This window comes from Penaeus monodon, chromosome 7 (assembly GCF_015228065.2).
Source record: "Penaeus monodon isolate SGIC_2016 chromosome 7, NSTDA_Pmon_1, whole genome shotgun sequence".
NCBI classification, from domain to species: Eukaryota; Metazoa; Arthropoda; class Malacostraca; order Decapoda; family Penaeidae; genus Penaeus; species Penaeus monodon.
Window position 1 is genome coordinate 13,348,489 of NC_051392.1, and position 6,415 is coordinate 13,354,903.

At 38.4% G+C, this 6,415-nt stretch overlaps 2 pseudogenes; one reads left to right on the forward strand and one right to left on the reverse strand.

The window, feature by feature from the left end:
- Positions 1 to 223: 223 nt before the first annotated feature.
- LOC119575541 lies at positions 224 to 777 on the forward strand (annotated as a pseudogene).
- A 2,092-nt stretch (positions 778 to 2,869) lies between these two features.
- On the reverse strand, positions 2,870 to 5,472 carry LOC119575542 (annotated as a pseudogene).
- Between the last annotated feature and the right edge of the window lie 943 nt (positions 5,473 to 6,415).

The following is a 6,415-nucleotide window of genomic DNA, read 5'->3' on the forward strand; positions in this document are numbered from 1 at the left end:
TTCACTATTAAGGCTGAATTCTGAGTATAATCTTCTTGTCTTATACTTTATTTATAGAAATATATGATTTCCATTATTATTAAACCATTAAATTATTTTACATTCTTAGAGTAAAAGGATTATAAAGAATTACTCAGATTTTTTAAACTAAAGAAAGGATAGTTTCAAGCAAGCAGTGTGAACCACTTGCTGGAAACCAATATATTATATATATTTTCTATCCGTTCCAGAAACAGGGAGCACCATCTCTGCTTCTTTTGTGATAAGGTTTTCACCACCGAAGAGACAGCTGAATCCTGTTAAAGGAACCATACATATCTTTCAGGAGTTAGAAATCCCCTTGAACTGTCTGAGGATCCAGACAGAGAAATTGACACCCCTTCATACAGTGAAACCAGTATCTGATGTGCATGACTCCCAATCACCCCACATAAGTTAAAATTTTATAATACTCTTACTCTGGCTCTATGCAACTCAAATCACAGATCTTGCATAAATCTACTCAGATCTATGCAAGAGCAGTTTAATGCATTTGAGGGTAAGAAAGAAAAGAAAAAGAAAATGCAGTACCCTCAGAATTAAGGAAGATTAATCCAACAGTAACGACAAAGAAAGGGTCAGATAGGTGGAGTCGATTAACCAATTGAATTAAACAATTCCTAGCAAAGCAGCAAACCACAGGGATGGAAGAGAGGCCCTTCCTTCTGGAATCGATCATTATATTCCAGGGCACATCATTTAGAAACCCAGGAAGCCATTGTACCAATCGAGCACTGACTCAGCCAGAGAGTCCAGCAAAATCTCCAGCGAATCAGCCAGAATATGATGCACAGCCTACTATACAGCAAACAGTTCAACCAGCCTTACCTGCACCTCGCAGAACAAGGCGTAGGCTGGGGCCCCCGAGCAACAGAGAACAGCTCTTCAATGAAACACGTTAAATCCGTGAACAAACTTCAACAATTATTCCCATGCTTCAAGAAGAAGGTACATTTAAACGTAATATCAAGGAGAAGATTCTCACAAGTAGGGAGAAAATTGCTGTGTTGACAATCTTAATGAGGCAACAGCCATGTTGAAAACAGCAGTAAGTACTGACTGAGCTTAGAGAAGAGCAAAGAAAGCCTGTAAGAAAGTACAATAATCAGGTTGAATGAAATTAAATACATTTTTAATTCCATACATTGGTATCAGTATTTCTTTTTAATCTGCCAATTTTTACCTATGGTGCCTTAACTCAGTCGGCACGGATGGCAAGAATACCTGCCATGCTCATTGTAATACGAGTTTACTTATTGTATTTGCACATAGATAGCTCTACAAATGCTTAGTCACCAAGGAGTCAGTTATTAATCCTACCTACCTTACCAGTTTGCCCCTTGACTTTTGGGAAGGGTCTTTTGTATATTTCATTGTCTTAAATGTTACCAAGATGAATAATAATAACAACATTGATAACAATTATATGAAAAAGAAAAACACATTTTCCCGCCAGTTCAAGGAATAGGGAAAGCAGGATCGGTCACCAGGGCCTGATAGACTCCTTGCCGGCAGAGCACATGTGGAGCCATCTGTATGTAACAAAATTGTCTCACACACAGACACATAGACACACACACACACACACACACACACACACACACACACACACACACACACACACACACACACACACACACACACACACACACACACAACACTATATATATATATATATATATATATATATATATATATATATATATATATATATATATATATATATGATACAGCGACCGAACATAAATCAGTGGTGGTTGGGTTAAGTTTATATTTTTGTTTCAAATGGCATTTTTTATAGTTGTGTATGAAAGAAGCTATTTTTTAACTAGAACTTTTTAATATGCAAACTTAGTATATTACACTTTTTATAGTTCAAATAATATATTGTATTAGTCCTAAAAAGCTTCCTTTCTCCGAATCTCTTGTCTTTCTGAATTAAAGTTTTCTCTTCAAATATTCAGAAACATTGCTGAATACTTTCCTGTAATATCTTATGTGAAATATCAGTAATATCTTCCATTTTGTGCTCAAAATATTCAAGTACTATACAGTACGATCGCATAATCAATAATCACTCAATTTGTTCATGAAAATAACATGAAATAATTTCTATACAACCTATAGTTTATGATAATAGAATTTCAAAATATGCAAGGTTTTTTATATTATCATGGTTTTATTTATTGCCAGTATCATTGCTTTAACTATAGAATATCCATAATACTTATTTTTTTGGGTCAAGTGAGAGAGGTTAAATAAACAACCATTTCATATGCACTAATATATTGATAGCCACAGTCAGTGCCGGGTAAATAGAGATGGTGACTCGATAAAAACACCGGGCGGAAGGCAATGGCAAACCACCGCTCTAAATTGCCAAGAAAAATCATGGAAATCCATGATCGTCAAGGCCGCGGTGGCCGAATGGTTAGAGCGTCGGACCCAAGACTGTCACGACGGCAATCTGAGTTCGAGGGTTCGAGTCACCGACCGGCGCGTTGTTCCCTTGGGCAAGGACTTCACCTCGATTGCCTGCCTAGCCACTGGGTGGCCAAGCCAGCCCAAGTCAGTGCTGGTCCCAAGCCCGGATAAAAAATAGAGAGAATGATTACCTAAAAAGGTAACACCGGCACTCTCCGTGGAAAGGAACTGGGGACCCTACCACGTACTCACTCCAAGAGCATCACAACATGAAAACTACAATTAAGTATCATGCTGTGACCACGGCGGCTCAGACATGAACCTACCGTTAAAAGAAGAAGAGAATATATTGATAACCATAATATACAGATTATACATTTAATATTTTATTTACAAAAGGGTACTATCACTTTACACTCACAAAGTATGGCATTCTATACTGGAAATTATATTTTAAAAATACTATTATCACTTTACACTTAAAAGTATGTGCAATCTCTTCCCTCTTGGTGGCACCTGCCATATTTCCCACAGTATTTTCCACAAGATCTACTGGTACATTTTCTTCATCTGTGACATTTTCATTTACCAAGCCTTCATTCTCGAGAAGTTGACGCTCACGTACGTTATCAATAGTTATATTATATAGCACACATGATACTATGATTATATAGCTGTCAGTGTCTGAATCAATGCATTTAAGTCGTTTTAAACTTCCTTTTAAGAATCCAAACACAACCCTGGTTTTCGAATGAATTTGATTGTACCATTGTTAATGAGGTTGTAAATGGAAAACATTACAAATTTGAATGACACGAGTAAATGTGAATGCAATTAAAGGCTGAATCCCTTAATATGTGGTATTGTTCCGATGGAAAATACTTATGTTCCTGTCCGTCCATCATATCTATCCAAGAAAATCTATTCTTCAGCACTTGACTATCATGTACTCTGCTAGGAAATCCAGCATACACATAGGTAAGCTTTAAATTTCATGAAGCAACAGCTAATATAGTAACAGTGTGCTCAAACTTTCTGTTGAAGTAATCACTCGAGGGATGGAGCTTTAATCATGACATGACACCCATCTACTGCTCCTACTACACCTTTAAAACCAACAAACTTTCTAAACTCCTCTTCTATAGTCCTAAAGTGTTCATAAGATGGCCAAACTATGTATTAACTAGAACATCTATTACTCTTAGTACACAGAAATGAACAGAACCTTCCGAGATTCCACTTTTTTTTACTTATCTTACGGTAAGTTGCTTGGCTACCTACGTACCAAAGAGTGAGACACAGTGCTAATTTGGTTCCATGTGGAAGATCTCGTCCTCGAGGTTTCTCTCCCAACAGAACGTTTATTTCACACAAAATCTAGTAAAAGAATGCTCTAGTAACGCGCAGGTGCTTGAAGAAGTCATCCATGCTTTCCAGGAATTCCACGTATCCCTTCTGTCGTGGATGCTCACACCCGAAAAAAATAAATATGTATAATCAAATGTAACATACATGTATATGCACAATATCTGTATGTGTATATGTATGCATGTATGTTTATATGTATGTATGGGTAAATGTATGGCTGTATTATATATATATATATATATATATATATATATATATATATATATATATATATATATATATATGTGTGTGTGTGTGAGTGTGAGTGTGAGTGTGAGTGTGTGAGTGTGTGAGTGTGTGAGTGTGTGAGTGTGTGAGTGTGTGAGTGTGTGAGTGTGTGAGTGTGTGAGTGTGTGAGTGTGTGAGTGTGTGAGTGTGTGAGTGTGTGTGTGTGTGTGTGTGTTGTGTGTGTGTTTGTGTACATTACAATGTAAAAAGAAATGTATAAAATAGAGCAAATAATTTATACTAACATATTATAAGAATCTATCACGGCAAATTTATACAAAGCATGAAATATTTTTTAATATTCATTTTAATCTTCCTTCAAATGTGTATCTATTCTACTGAGCTTAACCTGTACTGGTGCATATTTTCTTTGACCTGGGATAATTCACTTTATTCAGTAAATTCAAATCTCTGAAAAATAGTGCAGACCATGCTCTTCTTATATTTACTGAAATTATCCATCAAATACCTGAAATTTTTAAGGATTGGTAATAGCAATGTATATCAGTTAATTTTAAAAGTTTATGATGAATATTATTTATAGGTACAGCTTTGAGCTAGACATAGAATTATCTACGTCTATATGAATTTGGTTTTCAAAATTTATCTTAATATATAGTCAATATATACTTAATATATGAATTAAATAGCAGGCAGCCAGTGTACCAATGACCAATTCAGGGCTGTGCTAAGATTAACAGAAATAAACACCGTCTCAAAAAAGCACAGTAATGACAAGTATATTAATATGATGAAGTGTAAGTTGATGATATCAAATCTTACAGCAGGTATGTTGTAGCTCTACAGGATGCCGAGCATCCTGACTCGGCGACGGAATGGCCCATGTCTCCTTGAATACACCAGGCGGTGCCGACTGTCTCCCTGAGAGACAGGTGGGGCCACTCACTCCCATGGAGACACTTTAGATTACATTCTTACTTTAGGTCTTGTGGCCTCCCGTGTCAGGTGCTTCTCCATCCCTGTGTTTTTTTTTTCTTTGACCATATTGCCCTCAGACTGACTCATGGCAGCAATTAACCAAAAACATCAATCATCTTACCAGCATGAGATCTATGTGGCATTTAATCAACAAAATTGTGAAGAAGGCTCCTGTTGCTCTTCACCATAGTCCAGCAGTGTATGCCCAACCCCTTATTGATGCTTGGTCTGCACAGTCCAGATTGTGCAGCCTTCCTAAATATGTTCAAGATGTCCTCACTGCTGGGGTGGGCATCTGCTCTCTCCGACTGATGACTGCATTGCTACAGACAGATGAAGTGGACATTGTTCCAATAACCGAAGATGAACTGCAACGCATGCACTCACCAAGGGTAAGGCTTCAGCTCCTGGTGGGGATGGAATCGCATACTCCATTCTTCATCTTCTCCAGAAGGTCTCTGGCAATCCCTTGCTTCTACTTTACAATATTTGCCTGCATAACTCAGGCATAGACTACAAGTATCATTGTACCCATATCAAAACCTAGCACTGATAAAGATAATCTCTGATCACCTAGTGGAATTTGGTGTGAAAGGACTATTGTTGAAGTTGATACGAGGCTACCGCAGCAACAGAACTGCCTATGTCCTTTTTAATGGCGCTTGTAGTATACCCAAAAGTTTCGAAATGGGCACTCTCAAAGGTGGCGTTTTTAGTCCACTGCTGCTTAATGTTCTTATGCACCGCTTACTCTCTCTCCTATCTGACATCCCCGGAGCTACAGTTACCTGCTACGCAGATGACATTTGCATCCACTCAAATTCAACACAGAATACCCAGCTCTTCCACGCCTTTTCTGATTCATTTGCCGCCTGTGGTCTCGTCAACTCCCCGGAAAAAACAGAATTTTCTCCTACTGTAACCCAAGAACACTCCCAGATTTCACCATGGGAGGCAGAGCAGTCCTTCAATGTTCGCAGTACCTCTACTTGGGTGAGCGACAGAGGATCCACCCCATTGCCAAGGACCTCCTAGACCGACTACAGCAGCGCTTCACCCCCGTCAGGTGGCTTGCCAATACGACCGGAGTCTCTATCCCTTTTGCCAAAACCATCTATGTGTAGTACACGAGATCTGTCGTTGATTACCTTTCCCCAACTCTCTAAGTCAGCACTAAAGCCACCGGGGGAAAAAATCAAAACAGGATCATGCAGTTTATCCTGGGTTGCTATGTTTCCACCAGGGTAGTCCTCCTTCGTTGATAGGGTACACTCCAGCGTCATCTATCTCAGCATCAGATGTCTGAACTCTCCCCATCTCGCACCTTATACTCTAATATCATACTGGAAGCACTTGACTTGACACCTAGACCTTATCT